General features: G+C 43.6%; 1 protein-coding gene across 3 annotated transcripts in view; it reads left to right on the top strand.

The window, feature by feature from the left end:
- Pde10a (phosphodiesterase 10A) overlaps nucleotides 1-17,086 on the top strand; it is a 426,835-nt gene that overhangs the window by 225,477 nt on the left and 184,272 nt on the right. The window lies entirely within an intron of this gene.

Below are 17,086 nucleotides of genomic sequence, written 5' to 3'. Positions count from 1 at the left end.
GGCCATAAAACTCACTCATTTGGGGCACAGTCCTGGGGACTCTACAGATTGGAACAGATGCTGGGGAAGTAGACAGTGGACTTCACAACATCCTAGATGCCTGCTGAGAATACAGAACCTCGGGCAGACCCATTGAATCAGACTTGCAGAGGGAGGAACCCACATTTAAGAAATCCTCCAGGGCTCAGTCAGTAATGTGCCTGCTGCACAGCATAAGGATCTGAGTTCTAATCCCCAGCACCCACAAAAAGGCAGGGAGCAGAAGAAGAAAGGGCTTCAAGGTTAAAAGCACATACTACTATTGCAGGGAACCAGACTGTGTGCCTAGCACCCACACTGAGTAGTTCACAACCTCCTGTAACTCCAGTCCCAGGGGACCTAGCTCTGTCTTCTGGCCTTAGGCACTTAAACACATGCGCAAGCACACACACACACACACACACACACACACACACACACACACACACACCAAAAAACAAAGGAAAAACCAAACTTCTCAATGATGGTGATCCATTGCTTTAATGGAAAATGTGTACAGACACAAAACGTATTTTTCTAAGTAATTATTGAGATTGGAATTAATACCAAAAAATGTAAATTCATACTTTTCCCTTTAAAGTATCACTTTTTGTTGCATGCATGTGTAGTGTGCGTAGATGTATATGTGTGTGTGGGTACATGTGTGTTCAGGTGGGGGTGCATGTGTGCCAGGTTGACGTGTCACCTTCCTTGATTGTACACCACTTTACACATTGAGGCGTCTCTGTCACTGACCGAGAGCTCACTGATTCAGCTACTGTGATGAGCCAGCTTGCTCAAGGGATCCTCAGTCTCTGCTTCCCAAAAACTGGGATTCGAGGCAGTCTCTTTTTCTGTAGCCATTGAACTACATACTGGGAAACTTATAAAAATTTTTAACGCAATCTTTTTATCATGTTTTTCCCTTGTCCACCTCCTTCCAGATTGTTTCTACCTCTCTACCCACCCAACAAACAAGAAAACCACAAAATATGAAACAAACAACAACAAAAGACAAAAAATGCCAAAACAAAACAAAAAGCTCACAAAGAAGCCATGGAGGTCGTTCTGTGTTGGCCAAGTACTCCCAGGCATGGGGCCTGCCCTGAAGTGTGCCTTATACCCAGTGAGACTCCACTGGAGAAAACAGGTTTTCCCTTTGCCAGCGTTTATCAATTGCAGATAACTTCTTGGTTAGTGGTGAGACCCCAAATCCACTTCCCCCTTCTCCATGCTGGAACCCCTTCTGGCTTAAACCTGTGTGCATCCTGTGCATGCTGCCACAGTCTGTGCGTTCATATGTGCATCGGTCCTGTAGAGTCTGGAAGATGCTGTCTCCTTGGGGTCATCCACCACCTGTGTCTCTTAAAAAATTTTAACCTCCTGATCCACATAGATTCCTGAGCCTGAGGGAGGGGTTTGGTGAAGACCTCCCATTTAGTCCTGACTGCTCCAAAGTCTCATTCTCTGCATGTTGTCACATTGTGGATCTCTGTATTTCCCACCTACTAGAAGAAGCTTCTCTGATGAGGGTTGAGTGAGGTACTGATCTGCAAATTTCATTTTTAGCAGCTGAATATTATTCCATTGTGTAAATGTACCATATTTTCATGATTCATTCATCAGTGGACCAACATTTTTGGCTGTTTCCAATTTCTGGCTACTATGACTAAATCAGCAGTGAATATGGATGGCCAAGTGTCTCTGTGATAGAATATAGAGTCCGTTGAGTATGTGCCCAAGTGTGAGACAGACCCATAGGTCTGACATACATCTATTCCTAGCTTCCTGTAGGACTACCACACTGATTTCCACAGGGGCTATACAATTTTGCACTCCCACTAGCAATGAATAACTGTCCCCCGCACCCACAGCCTCACCAGCATGTGCTGTGATTTGTTTTATTGATTGTAGCCACTGTGAGATGAAATCTCAAAGCAGTTTTGACTTGCATTTCCCTGATGGCTAAGGATGTCGAACACTTATTTAAAGGTTCCTCAGCCATTTGTATTTCATCTTTTTAAGAGCTCTCTGCTGGGTTCTGTAGCCCATTTTTATTTAGTTATTTTTTCCTTGATGTCCAGTGTTATTTTAAGTTCTTTGCATATTCTAGACACTAACCCTCTATTAGATGTATAATTAAGAAGGTTAGCAGTTTTATGAAGTCCGACTTATTAACTATTGTCCTTAGTGCCTCTGCTATCAGTGTTCTGTTCAGAAAAATCTTTCCTTATGACAATGAGTTCAAGACTACTCCTTACAGCCGGGCAGTGGTGGCACATGCCTTTAATCCCAGCACTTGGGAGGCAGAGGCAGGTGGATCTCTGTGACTTCAAAGCCAGCCTGGTCTACAGAGCGAGATCCAGGACAGGCACCAAAACTACACAGAGAAACCCTTTCTTGAAAAAACAAACAAACAAACAAACAAACAAACAAAAAGACTATTCCCCACTTTCTCTTCAATCAGGTTCAGGGTATCTGGCCTTAGGTTAAGGTCCTTGATCCTTTTGGAGTTGAGTTTTGTTCAGGGTGGTAGGTATAGATCTATTTTCATTCTTCTACATACAGCTATCCTGGAAAGTGCACACACACACACACACACACACACACACACACACACACACACAAACACAAACACACACACACACACACACCAGTGCAAGGAGAGCCAGAAGTTGAAGTTGACTTACCATGTGCCAGTAGGAAAGTCTACTGTGCATTCTAGCTAGGGCCTTGGAATATGCAGTTTACCAAGAAGTCTGGGAGCCTGCAGAATTACAGGTTCCATATCGATGTCAAGATGTGAGTACAAGGAAGCATTTTCCCTAAGTTGCTCACCTAAACTATACAGAGAAAATAGATGTACTTAGGCAGAAAGTAATGAGGACTTTTGGAAAGAAGCATTTTTGTGTGTATAGTTTACACAGTGGTAAAAACTGTCTGCAGAATTGTGACTCAAGTTCAAGGTCAATTTATGAAAATAAGAATCCATTACTTTTTCTTTTTGTCCCCCTAGAAAATGATTGTCTCAGGAGAAAGCACCCCATGTTGGACTGGACATTTGCCTTCCGGAAAAGTAGAGAGTAATTTTCCTTTGTATTCTCAGTGGAAATTGCTATAACTTCCTGCTGATCTTTTTTGCTTTTTTTTTTTTTTTTGGCAACAGTTTGTTTAAATTTTAGAACTGGTAAAATATTGCATATGACCTCAAATCATTTTTGGCTATATTACTTTCAAAATTTTAGAGATGAAATTCCTTGCTTAGGTGTTCTTATACCTCCCTAATTTGATGTTATACTCCTTAAGGAAAAAAACAACCCAAAGCCCAAGATTCTTTTTTTTTTTTTTTTTTTTTCTTTTGTGGTTTTTTTGAGACAAGGTTTCTCTGTGTAGCTTTGTGCCTTTCCTGGAACTCACTTGGTAGCCCAGGCTGGCCTCAAACTCACAGAGATCCGCCTGGCTCTGCCTCCTGAGTGCTGGGATTAAAGGCGTGCGCCACCACCGCCAGGCCCAAGATTCTTAAATATATTTTCCACAGATAGACATCAGTACTTAACAGTACCCACCATGGGTACCCTACAGCACTCAACAACACTCACCACATGCACACAGCAGTACTCAGTAGTAGTCATCACAGGAACCCAACAGCACCCAACAGTGCTCATCATGGATACTCAATAGTATCCACCACAGATACCCTACAGTCTTCAACAGCAATGTCTCTACAGTATCCATGGTAACCAAAAAGATGGTGAGCGTTCATAAAATGCAACTTCCCAGACTTTTCTCTTTGCATCTCTGACTAGACCCATATCATCTGTTGTCCTAAAGGGAAGAAGAGCACTTTGCTATGTGTAAGGCCAAACAAACCATGCGGTAATACCATGTCAACAGGTCAAAATCACTTGACTATCTGATTACCACACGTCTCTTCCCACACTATGATGCATTCCATTGAGCGTTCCCTTCATTGCAGCCCTGTGCCATCTTAGGGAGCCAGAGGCTTGCCATGTGGGTGGAATCCTTCCTTGGGCTTGGCACAAAGGCAGGGTGAAGGTTCTTCTCAGCTTCTCTGCATCAACTCAGAGGCTCTGTTTCTTCTTCTGCTGTAAGAGAAAGTGACTGCGTCACAGTCACAGGGAGTGTTGAGGGAAGAATCAGGTTTACCTGTGTCTCAGTGGGAATTGTCTGTCTGATTTAACTCTTTGAATGAAGTTACGCACCCTCTCTTGTCACTTCACCTGTGTGCACAGGAGGTGTGCACAGGAGGTGTGCACTGCACACCAGGGAGGCTGCCCTGAAGGCAGACAGAGGATTATCCCGACCTGTCTCAGGTACTGGACCTCAGCTGGCCATCAGCCTGTTTCCCTAACATCCTTAGGAACCTCCCAATGGAACAGAACAAAGGGATTCCCCTTCCCACCCAGACAACCCTGCTCTTCCCCACCCCATCTAACCATACGCCCCTTGGTACAGAATCTGGAAATGTCTGGCTGTCTCAAGTCTCCCTCCGAAGAAACAAACCTAGGCCCTTGCAGTTCATGTGGTGGATGTTGCTAGGCTAGCATTTCCTCCATGGCTGTGAGAGAATGTGCATGCCAATTCGTCATTCAAAGGAGTTTTTTTTTTCTTTTTCTTTTTGTAAGAGCTAATGTACAAAACCTGTTAGCACAAAGAGGAGGGTGGGAGGGAGTGTGTGGGTGGAGGAGGGCTGCTATCTGGAAGAGAGTAGAGACAGCCCTGCTGCCTCTGACACAGCCGGGCAGGGCATAGAGCGTCATACAGAGAAAGCTGTTTCCACACAGGTGTCATAGAAGGGGGTACTTCTAATAACTTTATTTTGGATTCAGTGAAATGGTAATTCAGATTCAGCTTTCCCACATCCAGCTTACATTTTTAAAGAGAAACACCAAAGGCTAGAGTTCCAAAAAAGAATGTTTCTTCAGGAATCCATATGAAAAAAAAAATCTGGAAACAAAGGTGGTGAAATCATAAGGAAATATACCAGTTGGGGTTTTCCTGTTAACTAGAACCAATGGGAGGGATAAACAAACATTCTGGTAGGTGTGCATACACATAAATATGTGTGCAGAGACATATATGTATGCACACAAGAGTATATGCATCCACACATGCATATGCAAACACACATGTACGCAACATATTTGTATATATGCACAGGCATTCAAACATAAACTTATATGCACACATGTATCTACACATACATGTAAAGACATGTATATGTTCAAGAATGCATGCAGCCACACATGTGTACACATACACACAAACATGAATCTACAGATGTATATGCATATATATAGACATATTAGTATGTATGTATTCACACAGACTGATATGTATACATGCATACATACAGACATATAAACATATGTATGTGTCTACACATGCACAAACAAATGTATTGTGTCATTACAACATATGCACATACACACACATTATATATATACATATATATATGTATATATATTTATATATGCAAGTACAAAATGTATGCAAACACTCATATCCCCACATATATGTGCATAGACTCACAGATGATCAGAGAAAAGGCCTGGGTGGTTGATCTGGCAAGCATGAGGTCTTCAGAGCAGGAGGAGAAGCCCGAGCTCCAGAGAAGCACAGAGGGTGCCGGGAGCCTCTGCAGGCACCGTAAGCAGATTGGGTCTTCAGGGGCCTACGCTGTCACTGTTAAGACTGACCTGAGTCACACATGAGGCCCACATGCATGGGGAGGACCACGGCCTTGATTGACACCGACTGACTTGAAGTTCCAAGTCTTCATCTCAGCATAAGGGCCATCCAGCGTGACCTTTGACCCTTAAGTCAGTCATCAGAAGACTGTTGAAGCGGTCTATGCATCTCTCGGGGGTGACTGGAGGGGTGGGGAGTTCCTGTCCTGCCGTGGGAGAGCTGTGGCCCAGCAAGGCCTGTGCTCAGAGCTGTGTGAGAGCCCATCCCTGAAGGACACAGTGGGTCAAGGACCTTAGGCTGCAAGCTCGGGCACTGATGTCCCAGGCCAGGTCATTGATTCAGGCCAAGTCCTCCTAGACATAGCAAGTCACAGTCACTGAGCACAGGTTTTGTTCCAGGCTCTGGTCAGCTGTCAGAAGGTGAGGTCACTGCTCAGGGCGGGTAAGATGGAGCGGCTCCTAGAGGGCACCACCAGCCCCGAACTCAAGGTCCAGGCTAAGCTTCCTTCTCACGTCTGCAGTGTCTTTTCCTCTTCTTTCCTCTTTCTTTTTCCTCCTCTGCCCTCTAGGGATCTTGCTGTATCGTCTGGGCTGGCCTCAAATTCACACGGTGTGCCACCATGCCTGGTTTTGGTAATATTTCTGTTTACCATATGCTTACTGCTGGCCGGGGACAGTGCTGGGGGCATCTTCACACACATGATCTTAGATACACTCTTCACAGTGGGAAGAGGTAACTATCACTCTTCCTTCCCTTCTAAATATGGACCACAAGGCTCCAAAAAATTCTGTTTTAAGTCATGCTGTGCAGCAGGAAAGGGGGTCATGGGAACCTGGAGAGTGTATCCCTGTGTACAGACTCCCTCAGCATGCCTGCATGTTTAAGCAGGAGTTCCTCCCTACCTGAATGTATGCAGTGGGATCACACCTTTCAACACCAAAAATACTTGTTTAAAATATTTGAAATCAGAGCTTTTCCACACACATTATTTTGTGGAATCCAAAAATAAAATACAGCAACAGAGTAACATGTCTGAGATATTCATACCAACTGGGAAATCAAGAAACATCCTTCTATGTAACCTATTATATATAATCAGATTTAAAACCATCTAAAGGCCAAATGTGGACCTCTGTGAACTCAAAGCGAGCCTAGCAAGTTCTCAGGACAGCCAGGAATACAGAGACCTGTCTCAAAAACAGATCTAGAATGTATGTGACTCACAGACTATTTAATTATGAAACTGTGGCTCCCTACAAGCACAACTTGGGGGAAATGTTTGGGTGAAAATATCCATAATCCTATAGAACAAAGACAGAAAATAAAAACTCAGGCTGCATTTAAAAAAAAAGGGGGGGGGAACAACTAGAGAATAGGGCTGGGGGTAGTAGCTCTGTGGTAGTTTACTTAGCTAACATGGCAAGGTCCTGGGTTTAATCTCTAGCACTGTATGTGTGTGTAAGAAAGAGGTGGGAGAGACAGACAGAGAAGCCAGAGAGGAGGAAGACAGAAAGAGACAGAGACAGGCAGACACTGTTCTGTGCACCTCAAACTTCCAGGGAATCTGCAACACCCGTTTGTAACACTGTCCTGCCCCTTCTCCTTTTTCACTTTAGTTAACATTTCTGTTTTCTAAAAGTGCAAATTTTCTCGATTTCTGTTTCTTTCTGAGTGGCGCCATGCTTTCCGGGTGAGACATGACCACTCTGTGATATGTACGGTGTTACTTTGGGCTTAGTTGCTAAGGGTAGTGTGGCCTTGCAGGGACCTATTTAACACACTGACATAGAAGGAGGGGTCTTCCCTCGAATCCAGGAAAGACTGGCAACACCAGGCAGCAACACGAGGGATACCGAATTATTTCGAAGAACTTTGGTCACGTAAGAAGAGATGGCTTTCATCTGTGACCAACAAGAGACATGGAATAGTGCAGACCCTTTGCACTTAGCGAGTTGTGGATAAACCTGTGGGAGTCTTAAAAGGTAGAATCAAGTTCTAAATACAAAAGGCAATTTAGAGAGTCCCAGGGTTACTTCCCTTAGTCTTACATCTCCACTGAGATCTTGCTTCTGTTAGATTTGTTTAAATATGATTAAAGCAAAACAAAACAAGAGACATTGCCTTATTTTGTATTAAGAAATTATTTTATTAATTAATTAATTTGTATTAAGAAATACAGTTTGTCTGCCTGCATGTTACCATGCATTCCACCATGATGATAATTGACTAAACCTCTGAAACTGTAAGACAGCCCCCAATGAAATGTTTTCCTTTCTAAGAAAAAAAGAAATAACTTTTGAGTGGAAGCAATGAGATTGAATTTTGTAGCATGTATGGTCCTCCTCGGCAGCATGGTTATTTAATGTGTGATCTTGCTTTTATGTGGGAAGGACTTCTTGGCTGAAGGCCCCCCGAAGTGATTTTTGTCAGGGTGGTTGCTAACATTAAGTGGCTGGATTGCCCCATTAGGAGTTACCACCTTATGACTTTGTGAGTTTGTGACTTTGTCATGTCTCTAAGACCTGCAATCCTCGAGTTTACTGGGCTTAGGGGAAGAGGGCTATGACAGCTTAAGCTAAGTAGCTAAAACAAAGCAAAATGTAAGAGTTTCTTTCAGTCTACTTATCAGGGGGTGACATTTATAAGAAAGTAGACTGTTCGCTTCTGTAGCAAGAGTCCTCTTGATGCTTCAAAAACAGTCAAAGGCTAGAAGGAAGGCTTTTGAGTGTGGTCACCACAAAATATATTGCATGTCTTAGGTGCTGGATCTATGTGCTCAGATTAAATGTCACACAGTACAAGCAAGGTTCAAACCCCACGTGACACCTTATAAATACCTGAAAACACTGTGTTTTCAGAAGTCAGTTCTCAGAAATGTTAAGAGGCAGACAGAGTCAAGCATGGCCTTCCTGGACCCCTGCTCCTTGGCCACTGAACTTTTCTAGCCTCCTGTGGCTGGCTCTACATCCACTGTCCTGCACAAATTCTGGGCTCATCTCTCCTGATATGGCAGACACATGTCAGCTCTCCCCTCTGCAGTGGTGATAGTTAAGTTCTTTCAGGAAAACACCTCCCTTGTATACCCAGGCTGCTTTTATTGCCTACTGCTATGTGACACCCCTGTCCCACCTTGCTGTACTGGGCTATCAGTGTGGGAGTTCAGTGTGGCTCTGGACACTGGGTATAGGTAGTGTTTAGTGATATAGACTTGAAGTTTGGAAATGAGAAGCATATTGGGAGATGGACGGTTGGACGACATTGTGAATATGTTTGATGTCACAGTACTGTATACACCAAAAGTAGTTAAAGCCATGCCTTTTCTGTTAAGTGTATTTCACCATAACAAAAAGAATGCTGTTTATTTAAAATAGTGAACTTCTTGCCTTAAAAAAAAAAACACCCTTTTAATAAAAAAAAGGGTGATTGACATGAAGGCATTGAAAAGCCATGAAGTTAGTTTTTTTCAACAGCTTAGTGTGATCTAAAAGATGGATCAGACAATCCTGGGCAGTAGATATATTCAGGGAGGTTTGTTAGACTCCAAACATTCAACAGAAGATGTGAAATGTGATGAACAGAGACACTTTGCATCCAGAAGGGAATATGAGCAGAGACTCTCTCAAACTTGGAGATGTGACCACTGTCCATCTATAGGTCCCCATGCCTCATGGACTTTACTTTTGCTTTAGTGTATTTGTGCCCATTCTAATCTTCATGGAAATTATGGGATACCCCAAGACCCCAGACATCTCTCTAACCTCCTCTTTCATCTGCAAACTGAGGAGCTCACCAATAAGCAGGGACTGCTTCTAAATGCAAAGCAATTACATCTTTTTCTTCCAAAGGCAAAAAGAAAAGTATTTATAGGAAATATTAAGATTCACATTAAGGTGATTATATCATAACTCAATTGTCAATAATATAAGAGAATCATATAACAATCACATTAATTTTTGCTTGGTCTTAATTATTGCTTTCTATTTTTTTTTTCACAAAGTAGGGGGATCATTCTGAATGCACATGGCAGCCTAAGCCTTTACAGAGGCTGCCTAGACGTGTCAGTTGAGATGACTCTGAGGTGATGATGTCTCCTGTGTTGCTCAGTGGCCTTGGTAAGGCCTTTGCATTATGGATGGAAAAGCAGCCACAGCTAATTGGTAACTATGATATAATTGTCTCCAAGCCAGTCTGTGCTTCCTGTGTTTTGCTTAAATACATTTTTGGTGATTCAGATTAAGAAGCATATAAGGTTATATTTGTTTACATGCAATGGAGTAAAAATCCTTGAGTTAAAAATACCCACTGAAGAAGCAGGGGCCCAAAAGCAGATACTTTGGGAAGGAGACAATGCAGAATGCCCCCAGAACATGGAAAATAATTGCTCCTCTGGAGCATCCTCTCTAATCCTTTGGTGGCCAACTTACCCAGCAGTGTGTAACACAGCTACATTGGCTTTGCTGCCAAGTGGACAACTTCAGCAATGGCAGCCCAGACATACTTTCCTATGCATTTAGGCCACAAATTCCATGCTTGGGCTTAGCCACATGGCTCCTTTAAAGGCAGCCAACATGACATGGGAAATAAAGCCAACAAATGCCTCTACGCACTCAGTCTTGGCATATCCTTCTCTGAGGACATAATTAGCCCTGTTTGCCACTGTGGTGACCTTCACCTTGAGCCTTGCAGATTATGGCAGTGAATGTCGTAAGAAGCAGCACAAAGTAAAATCGGGATTTATTATGTACATTTCCAACGTCATCTGACATTTTAGTGTATTTTTTCAAGTAGTATGTATAGATTTCTACATATAAATAAAAAAAAAAACACTTGACAGCAGTGGTGGCTGGCTAAGGGTACAAGCATCCTCAAGCATATCCCCTTATTAAAGACTAAAACACATTTGCATACTAATGAGATGGGCAAGCTTATTTCTTTCAAAAAGAATCTTAAACAATCTTAACTCTTAATATTTGACATCGCAGGACATAGAACATTTTCAATGGTTTTCAGACTTGATCAATATACTTTGGACATATAATTGTCAATGCTGTGGCCATCAAAGTAGATTTTAGGGCAATTCAATAAATGCTGGAGATTCTTTCTTACTCCCAAGCCAAAATTCATTTCAGAATTTTTGACGAAATTCAAGTCAGTAACTCAAGCCGAGGCTTTAAAAATCTAACCTTCAATTGCAATCCACTCCACAGATAGACTAGGAGTTCCTTATGCTGAAAAGGGAATAGCAAAGTATTGAAAGTCTGCCCTTCCGTAACGAGACCATGATGCTTCTGTAAGAGCAGGAAAGCTGATGCAGGGTAAAGACGCTACAAATCATATGACACAAGTCTCCAACCCCCACCAAGGTGTGGTGATCTATTGTGAACCCTAATAAAATTTTCCTGAAGATCAGAGGACAGAACAAGCCACCAGATTAAACTTAGAGGCCAGGCAGTGATGGCCCACACCTTTAATCCTAGCACTGGGGAGGCAGAGATCTGTCTGGATCTCTGTGAGTTCAAAGCCATCCTGGACCACATGAGATTGACTCAGTCTAGGAGAGAAACAGAGCCAGGCAGTGGTGGCACACACCTTTAATGCAGCATTTGAGATCTCATGCCATTTCTGGGGAAGCACACACACCTTTAATCCCAGTACTAAGAAGGAAGTGATGTCTGGGTGGAGAAAGGTGTATAAGGCACAAGGAGACAGGAACTAGATGCTTCTCAGGCTGAGGAGTCCTACAGGTGAGACGCAGCAGTGGCTCGTTCCTTTGTCTATCTGATCTTTCAGCATTTACCCTACCCAATATCTGGTTCCGGGTTTTTAATTAAAAAGACCATTTAGCAATTCATGTTACAATAAGGCATTTCCAGCAGCTTTTGTGGGCACTGCATTGTATGGTGCCAGGCTCCATGCAAAGTGCTCAAGGTGTGTGTCCAGAACGGAGGCTACAGTGAGGCAACAGGTGGTTTTGAATTAGTGTTTAGTGGTTGAATGTTGGGGAGCATTTCCCTGTTGTCAGGGTTTTTTTGTTGTTGTTGTTGTTGTTGAAGCCTCACATCCAGTTATGCAATTCCATGTGGACCCCACAGTTTAATAAGCTGTGGACTAGACAAGGGTCTCAAAACCTAACATCCAAACCCTTGTAAAACTAGTCTGGACACTGTTCCACTGCAGCACATCTTCTGTGACCCTGCTAATTGCTCTCCTTCTGTCTGTCTCTCTCCCCTTTGCCCTTCTGATATTTTTAGTAAGAGAAACTCAGACAGAAAGAGCCTTGCTTTCTCCTTTTTAAAAGCTGCCATCTTCCAAAGCCAAGGCCAGACATCAGAACAACTCACCCAAACCCTGCTGCAGCCTCACACCCTTGAATGCCCGTCTAATTCTGGTCCAGACTTGGTGTGTCTCCTATGCTCTGTGCCATGCTTTATTTACTTTTGAGAAGAACAGAAAGGAATCAATTGTTAGATGGAGGAACCATTTGGAAAGTTTTTGAGACTGAGCTGTCAAATCCAACAGTGTTTTTTTCTCTTATAACTACCTCAGAGCCCTAATATACTTGTTGAGGTCCATAATAAAAATGTGACAATTAGAAGTAAAGATATGGGCCAAGAAAAAGATGGCATCTTAGCCAATAAAGGTGCTTGTCACCAAGCCTGGTGACCTGAGTTCAGTCCCTGGGACCCACCTAGTAGAAAATGAGAAAAAAGCCTAGAAAGTTGTTCCCTGACCTTTATACGTGGGCATATAGATCCCACCCCCAGCACATCCATGCACCTGTGATGTGTGTGCATGTGTAATAAATGAATAAGTAAACACATTTTACTTTAAAAATTAAAAATATTGTCAAGAAGATTCTCAAGCAACAAGTGAAGAAAACACACATCATGTGATATCTCGAGGTGACAGGTGGGAGAGCTCTGAGCTATGAGCATGGAGGGTGGATTCAGAGGCAGCCTGGTCACCTCCCTCACTAATACCTGAATATTCACTGGTACCCGGGGTTCAGGACAGAGCATACAGGATGCAACTCTGTATCCCTGATGCCTTTCATGCTGGCTTCCTACTCTAGAGTAGGGAATGACCTTCAGTTCTCTGGAAGGATTATTTTAGGTTTATTATTGAGATTTTTGAGACACAATGTCCTCTTTGCTTTGAAATGAAATCATTGTATCTTATTTGCAAAAGTTTGATGATGGTGCTGGTTGGTTAAGCAGAGCTCCTGGCTGTGGTCCAACGTCTATGTGGCCTTGAGTACTGAGAGACAGTTCAGAATCCTATAAATGCTGTGCGTTTCTACAGGGATGCCATACTGTTTAAAGGCAAAACTTTGAAACTTGGTTCTGTGTGGTTAAACACCTGTGTCATGTGGGAGTGCTGTTAAAAGTTAACATGGGCAGGGTGGTGGTGGCGCACGCCTTTAATCCCAGCACTCGGGAGGCAGAGCCAGGCGGATCTCTGTGAGTTCGAGGCCGGCCTGGGCTACAGAGTGAGTCCCAGGAAAGGCGCAAAGCTACACAGAGAAACCCTGTCTTGAAAAACAAACAAACAAACAAACAAACAAACAAACAAGCGAACATGGTTATCCCAAGAACGAAGTCTTCACCACTATAAAACCTGGACAGTACTTATTAATACCAGTACTCTTGTGACTCAGTACTCACAGCAATTGTGCAGAACTCATTGTCAGGAAGGAATTAAACCTTACAGTTTGGACTGGTAAAGGTTTCTGCTTAGACCCTATTCCTGCCAAGAAATACACATAATCCTTTCTTCTGAAGAAATGAACCCTTGAGATTTATGTGGAGTATTCGTACTGGAACAAATCAAAACCAAAATAACTGGACAGTATTCTGATATTTGCTACATATGCAAATATATAAACTACACTGCAGATAATGCAAACTATACTGGCTATTTGTCTTGTCACATAAAATAACAGAATTGAACTTATCTAATAATGAATGCTTAAATTTATAAAGTAACTTTATTGATGACACAGGAACTTAGGCAGTAAGTGAAGAAGTTATTATTATTATTATTATTATTATTACTACTACTACTACTATTATTTTATCATCTCTGGTTTGTTTTCAAGACTTCCCCATCCTAGCATTGATTTCAATAATACTTTTCTTACTAGAATTATAATGTTGCATTTTTCCCCTTTTAGGCTTGATGATGACAGTACTGTAAGAATACAGCCCCCACTTTAGTGATGTTTGTTAACATAACCAATAATAGAAATCTGTCATCTCTTAGCAGGTGACAGGGAGGAAGGAGAGTCTGTTCGTCTGTCTGTCTTTTATTAAATGTTATGGGATAGCAAGTCCCCGGTGCCAGGTAGTTTAAAATGGAATTGTCAGTGTAAACCACACAGACAGAAACTTTCTTTAGATGTGCTAGGAAGAACCAAATTCCAGTAGTCTAGAGACAAAATTGTGTTGGGCTGAGGATGAGAGAAGGTGAAGGGAACTTCCTGGAAGAAGTCAGAGTTACAGCCAGCTCGGAAGGGACCTGTGGGGCTTAGGGGATCCAGAGTAAGGGCTGAATGAGGTAGCCCACATTTTCACACCAGATAGTGTAAACCACCTTGTTAGGATGCAGAAGGTCTGTGTAAAAGGCACTAGCTGATAAGTAGCAGCTAAATGATCTGAGTCTGAGTTGGCAACAATAGTCACAACACAATATGTCTCTGTATTGTAAATAAGGTCTAAAAGTTAAAATAAAGGTAAGGAGAAAGAGGAACACACACACACACACACACACACACACACACACACACACACACCACAGAGTTACCCAGTCACACAAATCACCCCCAAACCTTGTCTGTTTAAGCCAGTCGGTTTAACATTTAATTAGCCTTGGTTTTCAAAGGTTAATGAACTAAGGTTGTTAGCATGTTAAAAGAGAGAGAAAAACAGCCCCCTCCCCAGGTGATAGAAAAGTTAACAGGAATTTATTGAAAAACACCGACCTATAGGTCTACCAAAAAGTTTATCAAATATTAATCATGCTGGCTATTAACTTTAGATAATTAAAAATAAAATTTACATTTTTTTTGTAGAAAAATCATCATTTCCACGTTTCTTGGGCTCTGCCTTGAACGATGTATTTTAAAAGCCTATAACATAAATTAGGTACTTCTGATGTGTGCTGGTACTAACTGCTAACTGCTGTCTTACTGTTCTTTTAGTTTTCAATCCCTGCAAGTTGAGCTGACACTTCACCTGAGGTGAGGAGAATCATTTTTACCAAGAGCGTTGAGACAGCCGGGGCACCTGATCACCTTTGCCTGTACCCCTAACATCCACAGCTGCGGTCCGATCGAACTACAATCCCAGATGCCATTCCAACACTAACTACACGGCCAAGTTTAGGAATACCACCATAGCACTCCATAAGGCTCAATAATGTGTTTATTATCACAAGGGGTTTGCAGTGACAAGGTCCGGCATATCTGTAGAGAAACGCCAAAGGGAAGGGAAATACCAATCTTGAGACCTACGAGTCTTTAAATCTGTGTTCAGAATACAAAGTAGCCAGGCGCCTACAAGACTTAAATGAACAACTATGGACGCCAGTCAGTGTTAAGGGCGAAGGGAGGGCGATCAAAATGTAATTGCTTATGTACACCTCCTCCGAGCCCTCTTCCGTCGTTATATACTTTGTGACTTTGTAATTTGTCCAGGATACGCGTCCCTTCCAGCAAGCAACGCGGGGAACCGGATGGAAAAAAGAAGACCGACCGACTGACTCTGGAAAAGGGTTAACGAGAGTTTGAATCCTGATCTAACAAAGACTAAGAGAACAAATATTTGATGCTTTTCACCCGCCTGCTGCGCCTTCAAGGTAGCTTATATCCACCAAGAAGTAAATTTTTGGGTACCTGGAAAATCGTTTTAATAACTCAAAAACCAACGACCGATAAGGCTTAAGCGGCATGAAAAAATGGCGTGCCCTGTAAGAATGAACGATGAACTCTTCGAGGAGAAACCCCCTTTGCCCAAGCGCTTTTGCAGGAGCATCGAGTCCCGGAAACCGGCACTAACGCCAGCTCCCAGCCACGCCAGCAAGGGTCGCGTCTGTGCGGCTCAGAAGAGCAAGCCTGAGGCTGCACATAGAGACCCGGTAGCACCACTGTTCTGACTGTTTTTTTTCTTCACAGGGGTCAGGGGTTGGGGGGTTGGGTGAGAAAAACAACGTCTCTGCACTCTTAGCCCCCAAGGTAAAAGTCACAGTACCATTTTCCTGTTTCCCAAATTCAGGGATTCCCTAGCTAAAGTGGACTGGCTCCAGGGACATGCTGAGGCGGTCTGTCCCAGAATTGCCAAAACCCCCAGGAACTTTACATGGCAGAGAACATCCGAAGCACCATGTCCCTGGAATGCCACCTGGTCAGTTTGGCGCAACTGTGACTGTTCCGTTTCCACACTTAGGGGGTTGGAGTCGGGAGTCGGGAAAAGACTTCACTGCAGAAGAATGTGGAATTCGCTACAAACCAAAAATCCCGAAAAACGTCTGAATGAAAAAGAAAACTCTGATGGGGAGAAGCGGTCCCTGGAAGGTCGCAAGCCACGAGTCCCAGCCCTGGGTCTGGCGAGCCGCTGCACCGCAGCACAAGCTTGGGTGCTAGGCTGTGGCTTTCGCAAGCGCTCCCCCTCTCCGGGGAAGATGACCCTGACAGTTCTACCAAGAGGCAACCAGGACACTGCCCCACACTCCAACTGGGTGTGCAGAGACGGTCCCTGCGGGCGAGCGCAGACTGCCGGCACCTGCACTTGGGCTTGCTGGCTAGTGAAGCGCGCCCAACTTCCGAAGTTCCTTGTTCAGAGAGTCCACTGGGCCAGTTTCCTTCCACAGAAGCCGACCGCAGGCTGATGAAGGAGTAGGGAGCACAAGTAAGCTGCTGGCGACAGATGGCCTCTGGGTTTCAGAGCTATGAACTCTTTAAGTTTCGTGTTTTGAGACCTAGTTTGCTCTTTCTGACTTCTAGTCCCCACTGGGACAAAGTGGGCTGGCGCACACAAAGTTCGTTTTAAAGCAAGTATGGGAAATGAAGTCCCAGGATGAACCGCCCTTTGAGACCTAATGGGAACTCTGCCTTGATCTTAAAACTCCTGCGAAGGGTCCGAGTTTGAATTTCCCTCCCGGATCCCTGGCCGAACTCTGCTCTGTAGATGCTGCTGGCCGGCTAAGGGAGAATTCCCTGGCTCAGGTCACCCGCAGGCGGATGTGGCTCGCACACTGCTAGAACAGCTATCCAGGCTGTGGGTTTAGAATCTGGAACGCCAGACCCAGATGTGGCACTGCCAGGGAGACTGGCCGGCCAGGGGCACACACCACGCGCACA

This window comes from Onychomys torridus, chromosome 19 (assembly GCF_903995425.1).
Source record: "Onychomys torridus chromosome 19, mOncTor1.1, whole genome shotgun sequence".
Taxonomy (NCBI): domain Eukaryota; kingdom Metazoa; phylum Chordata; class Mammalia; order Rodentia; family Cricetidae; genus Onychomys; species Onychomys torridus.
Note: the sequence above shows the minus strand (reverse complement) of the source record. Positions and strands in the feature narration are given on the sequence as shown.